Below are 20,747 nucleotides of genomic sequence, written 5' to 3'. Positions count from 1 at the left end.
TTTTCTACTGCTTAAATCTACCTCAAATATTTTCATTTTATGTGTATATAGTAAAAGGTATAAGTTACATTTTTCCCCATAAATTTCTTTATCAAGAAGAAAATGTTTAACGGAGAAAAAAAACTAAAAATGTGTAGAAATTTTGAAAGTTGGAAAATAGGTTAAGGAGTATTTACATTCTATATTTTGAATAAAGCTAGATACTTAAATTGATAATTTCAGAATTACTTTTTCGAATAATCGCTTGATCTTACACTACTCTCATTTCCTGGAAAAATACTCATATTTTTCCTCTTTAATGCAAATACAAAGTTCATGTCCTCGTGCTGCAAGCAAATGCTGCTCTTTATGTGCATTTCATGGAATAAGAGAAAAAAAGAAAAGTATTTTAAATTTAATTTCATCTTTAACTCGGTAACTACATATATACATATATACACAAATAAATTCTTAAGTTAAACTGCAATTCACAAACAATGAACTCAGTTACGATAGCAAATTGTAGAATCTGCAGAAAAAGAAATTCAAAGGAAAATATTTATATCTGCCTTTAAATACTGAAATAAAACTGTAACAGTTTTTTGCTTTAGAGGTAATAAATACCACAGACAAAATAATGTAAATTCTTGAGTATAAAATCAAAAAGTTATAAATTAAACTAAATGCTTTAAAAATAGACAATTTTTTAAGCTTTGCACAATTAAACTATTATATGCGGCGGCGTATGATAATTATTATTATATTTATAAATATGTACGTATTGTTTTCTTATTCTACTCCTTAACAACTCTTTCTGCCAGAACCTATTTATCAAAAAAAATATATACTTTATATAAATATATTTATAACTTTTGCAATGAGCATGATGTTTGTGTTCTTTAATTAGTCTAGACGACTTTTGCTCCATTTCCTTTTCCTTTGCAAAAGGGGGCTGGTTGTTTTTTTTACAGCTCACCTTTTTTCTGCGAATTTTTAATAAGCTAAAGAAAATTTGTTTTTTTTTATTTCAATAAGAATAAATAAAAAATATAACACGAAATCACAACTGCAAAAGACTGGCATTAACATTAAGGTGAAAATTAACAATTTTGTTTATACATATATTTTTGGCTTAAATACGTGTATTTAATATTAAAGGAATTTGTGGTACTATTGTCGAGCTAAATTCTAGTTTAGTTCAGTAGTTCAGTTCTAGTTCAGCTCTAGTTCAGTTCTAGTTCAGTTCTAGTTCAGTTCTAGTTCAGTTCTAGTTCAGTTCTAGTTCAGTTTCTAGTTCAGTTCTAGTTCAGTTTCTAGTTCAGTTCTAGTTCAGTTCTAGTTCAGTTCTAGTTCAGTTCTAGTTCAGTTCTAGTTCAGTTCTAGTTCAGTTCTAGTTCAGTTCTAGTTCAGTTCTAGTTCAGTTCTAGTTCTAGTTCGCTCAGTTTCAGTTCTTAGTTCAGTTCTAGTTCAGTTCTAGTTCCGTTCTAGTTCAGTTCTAGTTCAGTTTCTAGTTCAGTTCTAGTTCAGTTCTAGTTCAGTCTAGTTCATTTCTAGTTCAGTTAGTTCAAGTTTAGTTCAGTTCTAGTTCAGTTCTAGTGCAGTTCTAGTTCAGTTCTAGTTTCAGTTCTAGTTTCCGTTTCGTCAGTTCTAGTTCAGTTTTAGTTCAGTTCTAGTTCGTTCTGTTCCAGTTTAGTTCCGTTCTAGTTCAGGTTCTAGTTCAGTTCTAGTCAGTTCTAGTTCAGTTATATGTTCAGTTCTAGTTTCAGTTCTAGTTCAGTTCTAGTTCAGTTCTAGTTCAGTTTCTAGTTCAGTTCTAGTTCAGTTCTAGGTTCTAGTTTCTAGTTCAGTTCTAGTTCCGTTCTAGTTCAGTTCTAGTTCAGTTCTAGTTCAGTTCTAGTTCAGTTCTAGTTCAGTTCTAGTTCAGTTCTAGTTCAGTTCTAGTTCAGTTCTAGTTCAGTTCTAGTTCAGTTCTAGTTCAGTTCTAGTTCAGTTCTAGTTCAGTTCTAGTTCAGTTCTAGTTCAGTTCTAGTTCAGTTCTAGTTCAGTTCTAGTTCAGTTCTAGTTCAGTTCTAGTTCAGTTCTAGTTCAGTTCTAGTTCAGTTCTAGTTCAGTTCTAGTTCAGTTCTAGTTCAGTTCTAGTTCAGTTCTAGTTCAGTTTCTAGTTCAGTTCTAGTTTCAGTTCTAGTTCAGTTTCTAGTTCAGTTCTAGTTCAGTTCTAGTTCAGTTCTAGTTCAGTTCTACTTCAGTTCTAGTTCAGTTCTAGTTCAGTTCTAGTTCAGTTCTAGTTCAGTTCTAGTTCAGTTCTAGTTCAGTTCTAGTTCAGTTCTAGTTCAGTTCTAGTTCAGTTCTAGTTCAGTTCTAGCTAGTTCAGTTCTAGTTCAGTTCTAGTTCAGTTCTAGTTCGTTCTAGTTCAGTTCTAGTTCAGTTCTAGTTCAGTTCTAGTTCAGTTCTAGTTCAGTTCTAGTTCAGTTCTAGTTCAGTTCTAGTTCAGTTCTAGTTCAGTTCTAGTTCAGTTCTAGTTCAGTTCTAGTTCAGTCTAGTTCAGTTCTAGTTCAGTTCTAGTTCAGTTCTAGTCAGTTCTAGTTCAGTTCTAGTTCAGTTCTAGTTCAGTTCTAGTTCAGTTCTAGTTCAGTTCTAGTTCAGTTCTAGTTCAGTTCTAGTAGTTTAAGTTCTAGTTCAGTTCTAGTTCAGTTTCTAGTTCAGTTCTAGTTCAGTTCTAGTTCAGTTCTAGTTCAGTTCTAGTTCAGTTCTAGTTCAGTTCTAGTTCAGTTCTAGTTCAGTTCTAGTTCAGTTCTAGTTCAGTTCTAGTTCAGTTCTGTTCTAGTTCAGTTCTGGTTCAGTTCTAGTTCAGTTCTAGTTCAGTTCTAGTTCAGTTCTAGTTCAATTCTAGTTCAGTTCAGCCCCTCAAATATAACATTTCTCAGCATGGGGCGTATGATTTATTTAATATAAATCATACGCTAAGCGTTCCTTTTACAAATGCCCAAAATATATTTTTTTAATAATGTTCGTGGGGCGTATGATTTATATAATAACAATCATACGTAATACGTTCGTTTTTGTGAGATTCTTTAATTTAGAATTATAATATTTATAGTAAATTAAAGGTTAAATATTTAAATAAAATATTAAAGTTCTTCTTAGAAAAAGTTGTTTTTTATTAAGTAACATATATACTATTCATATTTATTATTTTTAATAATATATTTCTGAATAAATAAAGTTTTAGTTTATTGTTTAAACTATTACATATTTTTGCCTCTACTATTGCAATAACTTTATTAACATTTATATACATATATAGCCTGGCAAAAAACTGCGTTGTAACTATAAAACTCGCTGAACTTATCGTTAAACAAAACATATACAAGTTTTATTTTTTTTTAACTTAATTTACGTTCGTTGTTATTCTATATAAACATTTTAGATAGTTTTTTTTTGGTAATATCTGATTTTTTTATACCCACCATCAAAAAAGATGGGGGGTATATTGTTTTTGTCATTCCGTTTGTAACACATTGAAATATTCGTCTAAGACCCATAAAAGTATATATATTCTGGGTCCTTATTAGATTCTAAGACGATCTAGCCATGTCCGTCCGTCTGTCCGTCTGTCTGTCTGTCTGTTGAAAACACGATAGAGTCCAAACGGAAGTAGCTAGCGAGCTGAAATTTTGCACAGATACTTCTAGTTGATGCAGTTTGTTTGGTATTGAAAATGGGCAACATCGGTCCACGATTTCGCCTAGCCCCCATATAAGGCCCCCTTCAGAAAATTACTTTATCGCTCATAACATGCTAAGGGAAGCATCAATAGCGCTGAAATTCGGCACAAACATGTTTTATGGGAACACAAATCTCTTCGTAGTATTTTATAAGGATCGGTCCATAATTGACCCTACCCCCCATATAAAGTCCCCTTCAGAAAAAGACTTTATCGCCCATAACTGGATAAGAGAAGCGTTAATAGCAGTGAAATTCGGCACAAACATGTTTTATGGGAACATAAATCTCTTTGTAAAATTTTATAAGGATAGGCCCATAATTGACCCTACCCCCCATATAAAGCCCCCTTCAGAAAATGACTTTATCGCCCATAACTGGCTAAGAGAAGCATCAATTGCGGTGAAATTCGGCACAAACATGTTTTATGGGAACCTTAATCTCTTCGTAGAATTTTATAAGGATCGGTCCATAATTGACCCTACCCCCCATATAAAGTCCCCTTCAGAAAATTACTTTATCGCCCATAACTGGCTAAGAGAAGCATCAATAGCGGTAAAATTCGGTACAAACGTGTTTTATGGGAACATAAATCTCTTCGTAGAATTTTATAAGGATCGGTCCATAATTGACCCTACCCCCCATATAAAGCCCCCTTCAGAAAAAGACTTTATCGCCCATAACTGGATAAGAGAAGCGTTAATAGCAGTGAAATTCGGCACAAACATGTTTTATGGGAACATAAATCTCTTTGTAAAATTTTATAAGGATAGGCCCATAATTGACCGTACCCCCCATATAAAGCCCCCTTCAGAAAATGACTTTATCGCCCATAACTGGCTAAGAGAAGCATCAATTGCGGTGAAATTCGGCACAAACATGTTTTATGGGAACCTTAATCTCTTCGTAGAATTTTATAAGGATCGGTCCATAATTGACCCTACCCCCCATATAAAGTCCCCTTCAGAAAATGACTTTATGGCCCATAACTGGCTAAGAGAAGCATCAATAGCGGTGAAATTCGGCAAAAGCATGTTTTATGGGAACATAAATCTCTTTGTAAAATTTTATAAGGATAGGCCCATAATAGACCCTACCCCCCATATAAAGTCCCCTTCAGAAGATGACTTTATCGCCCATAACTGGCTAAGAAAAGCATCAATTGCGGTGAAATTTGGCAAAAACATGTTCTATGAGAACCTAAATCTATTTGTAAAATTTTATAAGGATAGGCCAAATTCCAAATTACGGTAGTTTTTTAGGACTGGAAGTTTTCAACTGAATTTGATGAGAATAAGTAATCAAATACACATTTTCGGTTCCCTTCAGATAAATATTTTAAACCTCATGACTGAATTAAAGATACAAGTACAGCTACATTAGATACAAATAATTATTGTATAAACCGACAAGGATAGGTCCATAATTGACTCTACCCTCCATATAACCACTCTTACAAAAATACAGTTTATGGTTATAAATATTAGATCAAACAAAATTAATATTTTTAATTCGGAAGAACACGGTCCATGCTTAAGCCCTTATTAAATTCCCTCTACCAAATATTTCCCCGATGTTCATATTAATATCGACATATGATTCAACATAGATCGATAATATCAAAGTTTATTTTTAAGGATGATTTGATGGTGGGTATATAAGATTCGGCATGGCCGAATATAACACTCTTACTTGTTTATTTTGTTTTCGTATAAACAACGTAATTATCAACTTAATTTTTAGTGTAGTTTGTTTTTTTTTTATTTTTTTTATTTTCTTTTAACTAGAAAAGAAAATAATATATATGAAATAAAACAACAAAATAAAAACAAGTAAGTTTTCTAAAGTTGTAATTAAGAATACTAATTAGCAGGGAAAAAAATAAAAGCAACAATAAAGTTTTGTCCATATAAAAACATAGTGAGATGGCTGAAGATAGAGAGAATTAGACAGAGAAACTGGACTTGAAAATTGAGGATTTTAAAGAAGGGAAAAAGAAAGAGAATAATTCAATGAGTAAGATCATATTTTTTTTTAATAAATCATTTAAATTTAGTTGTACGTTTCCAAATTTTTGTTGTAAAATTTATTTAAATGTCCGTTTTTCCACTGAAAACTTGTTTTAAATACCAGAGCAAAAATATATTTTGAATAAAAATCTGATTTTGTGTAGTTGTCATTGAAAAAGAGATTTTCTTGTGAAAACTGAATATTCAATGAAAAACTAAAGAAGTGGTGTTCCAATGAAAAACTGAAATTTAAAAAAAAAAAATCACTGAAAATAGATTTTTTACTCTGAAACTAATTTTTCATTAAAAATTTTTTTTTTTCACTTAAAAACTGAATTTCCACTGAAAAACGGAACTTTCATTTAAAATCTGTTTCCGCTAAATTCAGAAATCATACCTCTTCTTGGAATAGTAGTTATTTATTTTGAACAACAAGTTTTATTTGCCAATATTTTTACATAAAATAATTATTTCCAACAATTTCTTTTAGCTCCTTTTTTGCTAAGATTAATAGAAAAGGAACAATAAAGAATTTGAATAAAGACATTTCTTCCCTACAATGTGTTTTTTTCTGCAGAAAACTGGGATAAACACACATACATTATAAACAACAAAAAAACATTTCAAAATACTATAAGTAGTAAAAAAGTATGTAGATGATATGCGTATTGTAATACAGTTGAAAGTAAAATACTTTTTATAAAAAAGTTTTAACCCATTTAACCGATTCGTCAAGAAAAAAGAAAAACATTTTTTTGTTAATAATTTGGTAATTTCTCAAAATTTCCTTATTTTGCAAATTTTTTACTGCAAAAGGTTTTGAAATTGGTTTTATGAAAATTTCGCTGTTACTGTTAAGTAGCAAAGTTGTTGTACAGGAGATTATAGAAAAATGTTAATGTAAGTTTTACATTTTCTTCTTTTTCAATACTTTAGCTATGTTCACATTTCGTTGGCTTAATTTGCATGTATTTCTTACTTGTTTCCAGGAGTCTGTATAATAAGGTGGTTCGTTTTTTTTTTTTTGAAAATTTGCTATTCTATAGCGCCGCTATAAGGGGTTAAGGTATTCATTCATGCTTATTTAAAATTAAACTAAAATTAAAAAAAAATGTACTACCCTAATATAACTTCATCTTATGCCATTCACTTATGAGTGCGTTTACAAGTAAGTAGTAACAACACCTGCTGTTGTAAGCTTATACGTAAATACTTCAATTGTTAAAACGGAAATCGCGAAAGTAGTTTCATAATACAATTCTCAACTACAGAAAGTTTTTTTTATATAACTTTTACATTTGCTCCTGTCAGCCTGCAGTACGTAAATTGCACAATACGTTTGTATAGCATACATATCTTCTTAACATTTTCCCAAGCAATGACGAAGATGATAATTTAAAATAATGAATAGTTATCTGTTTCTTCAGAGGTGTGCACAGTAGTGCTACGAATAAAAATGCAAATGCACCAGTTCTGTCTTTAGCTTTCATGGAAATGTTTTAATCACACCCACTGTACAACGTTAAACAATTTTGAGCCAAAAAATGAGTTTTAAACCACTTCAGCATGGTGTATAACATCAACTATTTTATAATTTAATTATTTTCTAAAAAAGTCAATATTTATTAAATAGTTTTCGTAGCCAATCTCTTTATCTCTCTATGTTTTCAAAATTCCTCTGCTTGCTCTATAGAGTTAATAGATTATGTAGATTTTGTATATAATTTTTAAGCTTATTTTGGTTTTAATATTTATTAATATTTTATAATCACACATACAATATTTTACTCTGCTTCCAAAAACAATTTTTGCTAAATATTTTACGTATAAATATTTATAAATGAGATTTGTTATAATTATAAATTCTTTTGTTGTATTAAATATTAATGTCCTGGCAAATATAATGTATATGTGTGTGGTTTAGTTTTGCTGTATATTATAAAATAATTATTAATTTATGCTAATAATAATAATGTAAAAATATAAATTAAATTTTTGAAAGACTTTATATACATACACATATCACCTATTGGGGTTTTTAGTACACCCTACAGCAAAAACTGATTTATAACAAAAACCAATCTCTTTTCACAGATAAAATTCAGTTCAGTTCTAGTTCAGTTCTAGTTCAGTTCTAGTTCAGTTCTAGTTCAGTTCTAGTTCAGTTCTAGTTCAGTTCTAGTTCAGTTCTAGTTCAGTTCTAGTTCAGTTCTAGTTCAGTTCTAGTTTGAAAGACTTTATATACATACACATATCACCTATTGGGGTTTTTAGTACACCCTACAGCAAAAACTGATTTATAACAAAAACCAATCTCTTTTCACAGATAAAATTCAGTTCAGTTCTAGTTCAGTTCTAGTTCAGTTCTAGTTCAGTTCTAGTTCAGTTCTAGTTCAGTTCTAGTTCAGTTCTAGTTCAGTTCTAGTTCAGTTCTAGTTCAGTTCTAGTTCAGTTCTAGTTCAGTTCTAGTTCAGTTCTAGTTCAGTTCTAGTTCAGTTCTAGTTCAGTTCTAGTTCAGTTCTAGTTCAGTTCTAGTTCAGTTCTAGTTCAGTTCTAGTTCAGTTCTAGTTCAGTTCTAGTTCAGTTCTAGTTCAGTTCTAGTTCAGTTCTAGTTCAGTTCTAGTTCAGTTCTAGTTCAGTTCTAGTTCAGTTCTAGTTCAGTTCTAGTTCAGTTCTAGTTCAGTTCTAGTTCAGTTCTAGTTCAGTTCTAGTTCAGTTCTAGTTCAGTTCTAGTTCAGTTCTAGTTCAGTTCTAGTTCAGTTCTAGTTCAGTTCTAGTTCAGTTCTAGTTCAGTTCTAGTTCAGTTCTAGTTCAGTTCTAGTTCAGTTCTAGTTCAGTTCTAGTTCAGTTCTAGTTCAGTTCTAGTTCAGTTCTAGTTCAGTTCTAGTTCAGTTCTAGTTCAGTTCTAGTTCAGTTCTAGTTCAGTTCTAGTTCAGTTCTAGTTCAGTTCTAATTAAGTTCTAGTTCAGTTCTAGTTCAGTTCTAGTTCAGTTCTAGTTCAGTTCTAGTTCAGTTCTAGTTCAGTTCTAGTTCAGTTCTAGTTCAGTTCTAGTTCAGTTCTAGTTCAGTTCTAGTTCAGTTCTAGTTTCAGTTCTAGTTCAGTTCTAGTTCAGTTCTAGTTCAGTTCTAGTTCAGTTCTAGTTCAGTTCTAGTTCAGTTCTAGTTCAGTTCTAGTTCAGTTCTAGTTCAGTTCTAGTTCAGTTCTAGTTCAGTTCTAGTTCAGTTCTAGTTCAGTTCTAGTTCAGTTCTAGTTCAGTTCTAGTTTCTAGTTCAGTTCTAGTTCAGTTCTAGTTCAGTTCTAGTTCAGTTCTAGTTCAGTTCTAGTTCAGTTCTAGTTCAGTTCTAGTTCAGTTCTAGTTCAGTTCTAGTTATTTCAGTTTTAGTGCAACATTACCAACTATTTTTTTACTACATTTAAATAAAGGGCATAGTTAACTGTATTAAAATCCATTATGTGTATATAATTTTGTATAAATAATGAAAATGTACAATAATAAATTTTTGTGGTTGAATTGTGCTAATGCATTTTTTATAATATTAAACAAAAAATTTTGTACAAGAAACACTAAAATGAAATTATATTAATATAGTAAATTTACTAAGCCTGGATTTATAAAATTACATATAAGTATGTTAAGTAACCACAATGATTTTGGAACCAAAACTAGTTAAATATTCCAATATTCGCGCATTATAAGGAAAATCAAGAAAATGGTAAATTACTAATTATTAAGAATAATTAAGAAATTAAAATTAATTAATTTACACATAAAATCCAAACATTTTCGTATAATATTATAATAGTTATTTATTTACTAACTTGTACTAGAATACAATTAACTGAATTTTACTCTTTGCTAAAGTGTTCTTATTGTTTGGTAAATCACCTCTCGTTCATGTAATTTTCATTGTATCGAACAATCAATTAATTAAATTTTTACTTCACTCTGCCTACCAGTTGTCTACACTCATATCAAACTTTTCAGCTCTTTCTTTCCCGGGAAATTTTTTTTTTAATTTATTTCTACATCACCCATTAAAATTCTCTCTAGTTTTTTTGTTATTGATTATTGTGTTTTAATTATAATTCACTTTTCTATTTTTTTTGTAGATTTTAATTAATTCCCCAATCATCAATGTACCACATTCTCTTTTATTGTTCTCTTTTTATTTAATTTTTGTTTTTTTTTTTTTTTATAAGCTGTTACAAATGAAGTTCATATATTTGTTGCTACATTTTTGTGCATATAGAGACTACACAGAGAAAAGTTGCATAATTTCGGTTGCAACAAACTAAATCAATAGAAGTTTTCAATTTAATGTAAATAAATGAATACAATTATTATACTAAATTTTAAGTACTTAAACCAAAATTTACTATTTAAAATTATACATTTGTTTTTCTTTGTGTAGCATTGTTATGACTGTGGCTGTGGAGTGTGAGTTTGGATAACTGTGTCTGTGTGCGGTTTTTGGCAACAACTCAAAAACAGTTATTGGCAAATTTATAAAAAAGTAGCATTTCGCGGCTCTTTGTTATTTTGAAATTTAATATTAAAACAAACACAAACATTCAAACACACAACCACATCTTGCTTTCTCAAACACACCCACACATTTATATTGGTTCCATTTGGTTTTCGGATTATTTAATTATTGTTGCTTCAGGTTATTATAGTTTAATATGCAAAAACACAAAAATGTATACAAATACGTGCATAATTTATAAAGTTAAATGTAAAATCAGGTGATTGACTTTTGCGCTAATTGCTTCTCTTTAAAAGGTTTTTAGTAAAAATGAAAATCATTCGGTGAAACAGTTTTTCAACGAAAACTCAGTTTTTAAAACCTTGTGAAAAATTATTTTTTAAAGAAAATTTAAGGTTAAAAAATAGGTTTTTAACGAATAATAAAAAAGATTTCAAACTATTTATAAGTAAAATTAGATTAGAACTGGAACTGACTTAGAACTGAACTAGAACTGAACTAGAACTGAACTGAAAACTAATTCAGTTCTTTTTTAATTTTTTGTTAATAATTTTTACTACAGGAACTAAAATTTTTGGTTAAAATTTTATTTAAGTTTAACATTTACACTACTATTTTAATTATAAAAGCTTTCTTTGCAAGATAAACTGATCAAAATGTTTTGATCCTTTTACTTAAACTAGAATAACTAAACAAATATTTAAGTTAAAAAATAAATTTAAAAATTTTATTAGAAAATTCTATTCAAACTAAACTCTTTAAGTAATATTAAAATTTTGTTTTTTGCAAGTCTTCATGTTTACATTGCCAAAATATACCAATTGCTGGTATAGAAATAGAAAATATACATATGTATATTTTTGTATGGGTGTTGGGTTGGTTTTGTTTTTAGAAAATAAATTGTTTTATTTACTTTTAAAGCAATGTTTACTTACGTATGCATGTGTGTATAATATGTATGTAGGTGTTGATGTAAACATATGAACCAAAATGTTGTTATATGTATGCCTGTGTGTATGTATGAGATTCAATTATTATTTTCTTTAGAATACATATACATTCTCTCTCATATATGTAGTTATTTCCAACACAATGAAATTGTTACAATTTTATAATTTTTATTTATATTTACAACAATATAAACCATAAACAATAACAAACTATATTTCTATTAAATATTTTACAAGTAACTGTGCATAAGTAAATGTTTTGCTTATTTGTTTGGGTTTGAGTGTGTGCTTCTTTGTAAATTCTAAAAGATTTTATTTGTTTAGGATACAGTGAGTCCCAAATAATAACAAAACAAAGCAGAGGAAGTGAAAACTAAATGCAAATATTTACTAGGACTTTAAATATTTGTTGCCTTTTAAGTTATTAATTTTTAAACAAAATATTTAAAGAAAACAATCGTCATTGGATTGAGTTGGGTTCTATTGAAGAAATTAATTGTTAAGTTGTTTTTAAGTAAATATGTATGACAAGGGTTGTCAGAATTTCATAATATAAGAAATATTAATCTAATATTATGAATTAGCTTTCCTCTTTGCAACATATTAAATAAATTTAATACTGTGCATTAAACAAACATACTGACATCTTTGCAATTTTGTTTCCACAATTTCCTTTCACACTGTTTAAACTTAAAGATTTAATATTACAAAATTTACCTTCGTAGTTTTTGCCTTAAGTCTTTGTATTGTTGTTAATCTACAAATAGTTATCGAAATTTATGTTTTCTATAAAATAAAGAGCAACAACAACATAGCAATTAAAATGTTGTTTTCAAGCTGATAAATTCTAAAAATTCAAATGTTAACTTCTAAGAAAAAATTCAATAATTTAAGTGTTGAAATACTGGTTTAACAGATGAAATATGAAAAAACTTATTTAAAAAGAGTAATAAAAATTAAACTTTTTAAATAGAGCTTTTCAGAAAATTGGAAAAAGTTCAGATCTAGTAGTAGTTCAGGTCTAGCTCAGTTTTAGTTCAGTTCTAGTTCAGTTCTAGTTCAGTTCTAGTTCAGTTCTAGTTCAGTTCTAGTTCAGTTCTAGTTCAGTTCTAGTTCAGTTCTAGTTCAGTTCTAGTTCAGTTCTAGTTCAGTTCAGTTCTAGTTCAGTTCTAGTTCAGTTCTAGTTCAGTTCTAGTTCAGTTCTAGTTCAGTTCTAGTTCAGTTCTAGTTCAGTTCTAGTTCAGTTCTAGTTCAGTTCTAGTTCAGTTCTAGTTCAGTTCTAGTTCAGTTCTAGTTCAGTTCTAGTTCAGTTCTAGTTCAGTTCTAGTTCAGTTCTAGTTCAGTTCTAGTTCAGTTCTAGTTCAGTTCTAGTTCAGTTCTAGTTCAGTTCTAGTTCAGTTTGTTGTTGTTCAGTTTGTTCTGTAAAAAGGCAGTTTTATAGTGAAAAACTGAGCTTCTTTACAATGTTTAAATTTTCAAAAAATTTATTAAGTTAATACTCTTGAAGAATACTCCAAGAGCTAATCATCGACGAATCGGTGTTTATGATATTTGAGTACAATTGTTGCATACTTTAAAGCGTTTGTATAAGTTATCATGAAAATATTTTTAGTTAAATTTAAAAAAAAATTGTTATTGTTTCTTAACTTTCAATACTTTTGTCTTGCGAAAAAAGCTTTAATTTAAAATATCTATAAATCACTGGTAACAAATGTTATTCGAATACACAATAACATAAACATATAAAAATTCCTTATAAGAAATATATCAAGAACGCATAAGGAATTTGTTCAATAACCCATCTATTTTTGAACATTAGGATGACTCTTAATTATCAACTACAGCTACAGAAACAGACTTTTGTTCGAGTCAAAGAATTTGATATTTTATTATTTGTTTCTCCTAATGTTTAATAAACAAATATTCGTTTGTGTATTTATATATTTAACATCTCTTGTAAATACTAAGTATGACATAAATCTTTAATGATTGTTATTACATTTTACATGTAGGTACTTACATATATTATTTTTCACATAAAATTATTTATAGTTTAATATAAAATATACATATATTGTGGGAGTGTGGACTAAAAAGGAATTTGAGCAGGTCTTTACCTGTATGTGTAGCTGAATAAGCTTATGTTTGTAAGTACTTATTTACTCGCTTACCGGCACAGCACTTACACAAAAAACCCACAATGTATAATTTAGTCGTTGTAACAGATATGTATGTATGTATGTATATATAGAAATATATTTGCATATATAAATAAATAGTATTATTAATTAAAGGTATGAATTGTTGATTAAGTTTTTGTTAGATTAATGTATTTAAAAACTAATTGTGTTTAAGAGAAAAGGATATTGTTTTAGTAATTGTATTGAGAGTGAAAATGAAGTCAAATCCTGTTAGAAGATATCTTATACTAACGATTGTAAATTATATGGCAAACGTTTGGCGAATATATTCATTTGTATTTCTGCTTTTATGTTTAGATTTTTATAAATTTCAGACATAATTTATATACATATGGTGTATTTTATATTTAGATATTTTGTAGAATTGTATTGTAGTTAATGGGTCAGAAACCAAAGTACACTTATCTCAAGGATTGTGCTGTTCTAACTGCGAATCAAAGCAGGTTTTCAGACAGGAAGCGCGATATCATGCTTATTTACTTAAAGTAAAAAAGTTGAAAAACCTTTAGATTAAATTTTCTTCTAGAATATTCCAAAAGATTAATTTATATTTTTTCGAGAATATTCCAGGAGTGTGTTTGTTTTTTCTTAAATTATTTATTGAAGCCTACTTTAGGGTGAATTCTTTTCAAGATTTTTCAAGAATATTCTAGGAGCTATATTCGCGTCCTAAATATTAAACAATTTCGATACGATATAATATAGCGATGATATCGGTTAAAGTTAAAAAGTTGAAATATCTATAAATTAAATTTTCTTCTAGAATATTCCAAGAGATTAATTTATATATATTCGTTATAAGCTGCATTAATAGCTGTATAGTTTTAGGCATTTGTTAACGATTTTTAGAAGAAATCTTTGAGAGATTCCCAATATACCTAAAGCGTTTGGTGAGAAGAAGAAAAGCAACAGTTTACTTTTTCTCTATCATTATTCTACTAATGAAACATTCCCTTACAAATTGTTATTAATTTTGTCCATATATTTATGTTAGACATGATGAAAATATCAATATTAATTCAATAATAGTTGGCAACATTTTGTAAGTATATGTATGTGTGTAATCGAATTTATGAAACAATTAGTTGGAAAAACTTTTCAAATTATTTTCTAACATAACGATTATATATAAAATAATGATATACACATTGACACTAATACATGTACATATTTTGGTCTATAACTCTGTAATTAATACATAAATATGAAAATTCTTTACACAAATATTTTTATGTATAAAAATTGATAACATAAAATGAGTAAAATGCAAGTTTAAATGTTATATAAATATTAATGTAAAATTATTTCCATAATAAATATTTCAATATTAAAACTGCCCCTACAAATAGATTATACACAAACCGAAATAAAAACAAATCATTCCCTGATTGGTTACAAATTTACTTTATATGCGCTAGCCTATTGTTCATATTTATAGTTTTGCTGTAATATAAATTTATGCATTGAGTTTAATATTAAATTATGTAAATGTTTATGCATTGTGTGTAAATATTTCAAGATTATTAATTGTTTAACAAAGTTATTATTGTGGTTTTATCACTTACATTCTACTGCCCATTGCTTTTTTGGTCTCTAGGCCACAAATCAAAACTGAAAGAAAGAAAAAAATAGGGTTAAATAAAATACACACAAAAACATTAAGATAATATTAACTTTAAATAAAATTTATGTTTGTTAAATTTGTGTAAAGTTCTGAACTTTGTTTTTGCAGAAATTAAAATTTAATAAATAATTTTTTTGAAATTTAATAAGGAAAATGTTTAGTTAAAAGTAATTAAACGGACAAACCTAACAAAAATAAAAAGTTTTTCAGTAAAATCCTGGTTTTATAGTTAAAAATAGTTTTCATTGAAAAAAAAACAGTTTTCAGCGAAAAAAAAGTTTTAACATGAAACGAATAATTTTTAGTCAAAAAAACTGTTTTTCCGTGAAAAATAAGTTTTTCGTTGAAAAATCAAATTAATATGTTTGTGGCATTAAAAGACTAAAATATTATTATTTTTTTAAATCCTTGAAATATACAACATATTCTAATAAGAAATTAAGCCTTAAAGTAGGCAACATAACTTAGTTAGGAAGCTTCCAGTACTTTTGCGATGATAATTTAAAATAAAATAGATTAACAATTATTTTTGTCATAGAAAACATCATTAGAAACCAATGTTGCTCTTTGTAGATATAAAATTCGATAATCTGAGCCTGATGATCATTTTCGTCAAAAGATCGTCAAAATACGATGATTTTTTCTATAGAAAAGATCGTTAGAATCCGATGAAAATATTTTCCGAACTTGTAGGAAAGATCATCAAAAAAATCGTCAGAATTGCGAATTTTTCTTTGAAAAGGTCCGCCCAAGTCTGATGATCTTTTTTATCGAAAATTTGTCTTCTACAGAAAATATCGTAAAAATCTGATGATTACCTGCACATTTGTAGAAAATATCGTCAGAAATTTTATGCCAAAATTCGTCTAATATATTGATCATTTTCATATAAAAGGTCGTCAAAAGCTGATGATCTTCTTCATCGAAAAATTTTGTCTACAGAAATAATCGTAACAATCCATCAGTGATGAGAAGATCATCTGAATTTGTAGAAATTATTGTCAGACTTTTTCATGGAAAAATGTGACTGAATTGTTGATAATTTTCATAGAAAAGTTTGCCCATGATCTTTTTCATCAATCATCAGATTGATTATCTGAATTTGTAGAAAATCTCGTCAGAATTTTTTCATAGAAAAAAATCGTTGTCAAAAGATCGTAACAATCTGATGATCATCTAAATTTGTAGAAAATCTCGTCAGACTTTTTTCATAGAAAAAAAATCGTCGTCTAAAGATCGTAACAATCTAAAAATCATCTGAATTTATAGAAAATCTCGTCACACTTTTTTCGTTGAAAAAATCGTTTCAACTGTAGAAAAGGTCGCCCTAAGATGACATTTCTATAGAGAAGATGGGAAGAATCTGATTCTTATAGAAAAGACCGTAACAATTTATAGAAAGATCATCTGAATTTTTAGAAAAGATCATCAGACTTTTTGTCATCGTCCATTGTTGAACTTTCAACTGATCGTAACAATCTGAAGTTCACTGAATTTGCAGAAAATATCGTAAATTTTTTTTTTTTTAAATATCGTCTGAATTGTTGATCATTTCCATAGATAAGATCGCTTAAAGCTGATGATCTGCTTCATCAAAACTATCTTAAAAATCTGATGAAAAAAACCCTAAATTTGTGGAAAGGATCGTCAGACTTTATTTCATATAAAAAAATAAATCTGAATTGTTGATCATTTTCATAGAAAAGTTCGCTTAAAGCTGATGATCTTTTTTACAGGAAAAAGCTTCAGATAAACTCTTTTATGAGAAGGCTTTAATATTCTGAAGATCTTTTTATAAATCTTCAGACTCATCCATTTCATAGAAAAGATCATTAGAATCTTATGATTTTTATTAAGAAAAAGACATTAGAATCTGATGATCATGGAAAAGTTTGCTCAGTCTGATGATCTTTTATCAAAAGGTATTTCATCAGAGCCCTATAATCGTTATTCATAGTAAAAGTCATTTTATATTTATTTTCATGAAAAGGTCTTCAAAGTCTGATTAAGTTTTTGATGGTTTGATGATCTTTCCTTAAGGTGATCTAATGATCTTTTTTTATAAAAAAAATCATTAGATTCTGATGATTATATTAATGGAAAAATATATCTGAGTCTGATAATCTTCTTTGATATCAAAAGCCTTCAAATTTATTTCTAAAAAAGTGAAAGTAAAGTGAAGCTTTATAAAAGACATTTCGATATTTTGGAAATATATTCAATTTCAGTAAAAATGTTCAGTAAAAATTTGGATTTTTAATAAAAATGTTTAACTTTAAAAATTTCTCCTTCCCCAGCTTTAAATTTAAACAAATTTTTTTATAGTATTTAAATTATTTAAAAACAAAACAAACAACATATTAAGTAACACACCTAAATATATCCTAATAAAATTTAAATAAAAAATAAAATTTTCTTAAACAATCTTATAAAAAGTAATTGAAAATTTATAAAAAAAAATCAATTTCTTTCCAAAGAAAGAGGCTCTTGTAAGATTTTTTTTGTTCTCTGACAGAACTTTTATCTAAAAATAAAAGTTTACAAATGATAAAAATATGTATAAATATATAAAATACATTTAATTTTATGCTAATAACTTTGGCTGCACTGCCTCACAACAATGTTGATGGAAAAATTCCTGTGGCAATAAAAACAAATCATGCATAATATTAGACTACTAACCTTTATTTTCAGCTTTGTTTCAAACCCACTAAGTTACTGTTCTGAGGGTAAAGTGGTTTTTAGAAATATTTTCCTAAAACAATCTTTTTTTCTCTTCTTGATTAGCTGGAAGTTTAATAAGCATTCAATCAAGATTATTAAATGATTTAGAAAAGAAATTTTCGAAGGTGTTTGTTATAAAAAATTCATTATAATAAAATGAAAAGAGAGAAAAAAAAACAAACATTTTGCTTTAATCAATTTGAAATTGTTTGAAGCAGAAGAATAAAAATACATTTTAAATAATGATGTGGTTATATAGACAGGAAACACCTACGTTAATACATACATACATACATACATACATACATATGTATATATATGTAGCTATAGATAAAGGCATGCATGAAGTTTTAAATGTTAATGAAATTCCTTTAAAAAAAATCCTTGGAATTTTTCCTTTTTCAAAGGTTTGCCATTTTGTCAGCTGTGTGAATAATTTTCTTTCTGTGGCTTTTCTTTTTTAATATAAAAAATAAAACATAAACATTTTCTTAAACAAAAAGTAATCAATAATTCATTTTGTATTTATTTTCTTCATCGTTCAAATTTAAAATTTATGATTATACTTTTTCTTTGCTTCTTGTTGTTTTTAATACTTATAGATTTCTCGGTTATTTGTTAAGCAGATAACAGAGTTTTTTATTTTTATTTATATATTCTTTGCTATTTTCATTTGTATTTTATTTCTTGTGTCTGAATTGTATGAATAAATTGTTTTTCTTTTTCATATTTTATTGATATTTGAGAAGAAATTGTATAAATTATAATTTTTTCTTAAGTGTTTGTGGTATTATATGACTTAATTATTATTGTTTTGAACTTTAAAGCCTGAAAATATGCAACACATATGAAATTCATAGATCACAATCTTAAATCTTGTTTTCACAACAAAGATCGTGAGAACTAAATTATCTTTTTTTATGGAAAATATTGTCAGAATCTGTAGATAGTCAGACTTCGATGATCTTTTCCATATCGTCAGATTCCATTGATCTTCTTCATTTAAGTGATCGTCTGATTCTGAGAATTTTGTTATTAAAAAAGATTATCTGAATCTGATGATGGTTTTCATAGAAAATGTTGTTGAAACCTCATGATCTTCTAGATGAAAAATATTATCATTTTCTTCAGAGAAAATATTCTCAGACACTAATGATCTTTTTCGTAGAAACATTGAAACCTTAAAATATGCAACATATATTAAATTCATAAAACATGTCAGAATCTGATGGCTTGTTTTCACAACAAAGATCATGAGAACTAAGTGATCTTTTTTATCGAAAATATTGTCAGAATCAGAAGATCGTCAAACTCCGATGATCTTTTCAATATCGTTAGATTCCGTTGATCGTCTTCACGTAAGAGATTTCAGAATTTCGTTTATAGGAAAGATTGTCTGAATCGGATGATATTTTTTATAGAAAGTATCGTCTAAGTATGATGATCTTTTATATGAAAAAGATCTTCGGTTTCACTTACTCTTCTTCAGAGAAAATATCCTTTGACAGTGATGATCTTTTTAGAAACTTTGAAGCCTTAAAATATGCAACATATATTAATTCATAAAACATGTTGTCAGAATTTGATGACTTGTTTTCACAACAAAGATCGTTAGAACTAAATAATAGTCAGATTTCGATTATCTTTTTCATAATTTCAGATTCCGCTGATTTTCTTCAAGTAATAGATCGTCAGAGAATTTTGTTAATAGGAAAGATCGTTGGATTCTAATGATATTCTTCATAGAAAATTTCGTCTAAAAATTTTGATGAAAACGAACGTTCCAGAGAAAATATCCTTAGACATTGATGATCTTTGTCCAAAAAAGGTTGTTCGAAACCGATGATCATTTTGAAATGAATTACCAGATTAAAATGTCATTTTTTATAGAAAAGATCGTCAGATGATTAGATCTTCTTTTTATTTTCTATTAGAAGAAAAGTTCTTCAGATTCTGCTATTCTTTTTCATATGAACTATTATCAAATATTGAAGATATGTTACATAAAAAGGATCATAGAGTTCTGATGATATTTTTTATAGAAATGTTTACCGATACCCATGATCTTTTTGATCCTTTTCATAGGAAAGATCGTTAGATTTTAATAGTATTTTTCATAAAAAAGTTACATTCTACCAATCTTCTATATAGGAAAGATTGTCAGTTTTTGATAATAAAAGATCTTCAGGTTCTGATTACATTTTTCGATGAAAAATTCATAAGACACCCATATACTTTTTGATATAAAATATCGGATGATATTTTTCGTAGGAAAGATCGTTAGATTCTGATAGTTGTTTTCATAAAAAAAGCTAAATTCTGCCAATTTTCTTCATGGAAAAGATTGTCAGAGTTTAATGATTTTTTACTTTGAAAAGATCCTCAAAATCTAATGATCTTTTACATAGAAAGGATCACAAGATTTCGATGATATTCATATAAAAGATCGTCAGAAACTGATTAACTTTTTTATGGGAAATATAGACAGACATTTTACCAATATTCTACATAGGAAAGATCATACGTTTTTGATGACGAAATATCTTCAGGTTTTGATAAAATTTTTCTATGAAAATATCGTAGGTTCCCATATATTTCTTGACATATTTATTTTACAAAACAAATCATAGAATCTGATGATCAAACTCAGATGACTTTTTTCATATTAAATACCATGGGACTCTTATGAAGTTTTTCTTTGAAAAAATCGTCAGACTGTGATGATCATCTTTATAGAAAAGATTGTCTACTCGGGTGGGAAAGATAGTCAGACTCCGATAATACTTTTTTATTGAAACGATCGTACACCAGTAGAGTTTCATAGAAAGATTGTATATGTTTACTTACTCCTTTTTTTTAAAATTAAATATCATGAAGTTTTTCTTTTAAAAGATCGTCAGACTCAGATGATCATCTTCATAGCACAGATCGTCTACTCGGGAAAGGAAAGATAGTCAGACTTCGATAATATTTTTTCATTGAAGAGATCGTTGTCTACTGATCTTTTTCATAGAAAGATGTTCCCAAGAAAACGCCTTCACAGTCTCAT

General features: G+C 28.0%; 1 protein-coding gene across 1 annotated transcript in view; it reads left to right on the top strand.

The window, feature by feature from the left end:
• The window catches only part of LOC119600907 (collagen alpha-1(XVIII) chain-like), a gene marked incomplete at its 3' end in the record, with an annotated part of 366,468 nt that overhangs the window by 244,762 nt on the left and 100,959 nt on the right, over positions 1–20,747 (top strand). The gene's annotated exons all lie outside the window — the stretch shown is intronic.

This window comes from Lucilia sericata, unplaced genomic scaffold, assembly GCF_015586225.1.
Source record: "Lucilia sericata isolate MDLA Ls3-8-SP2 unplaced genomic scaffold, ASM1558622v1 Contig000127F_arrow, whole genome shotgun sequence".
Lineage (NCBI taxonomy): Eukaryota > Metazoa > Arthropoda > Insecta > Diptera > Calliphoridae > Lucilia > Lucilia sericata.
The sequence above is the reverse complement of the archived record's forward strand: the minus strand, read 5'-3'. Positions and strand labels throughout refer to the sequence as shown.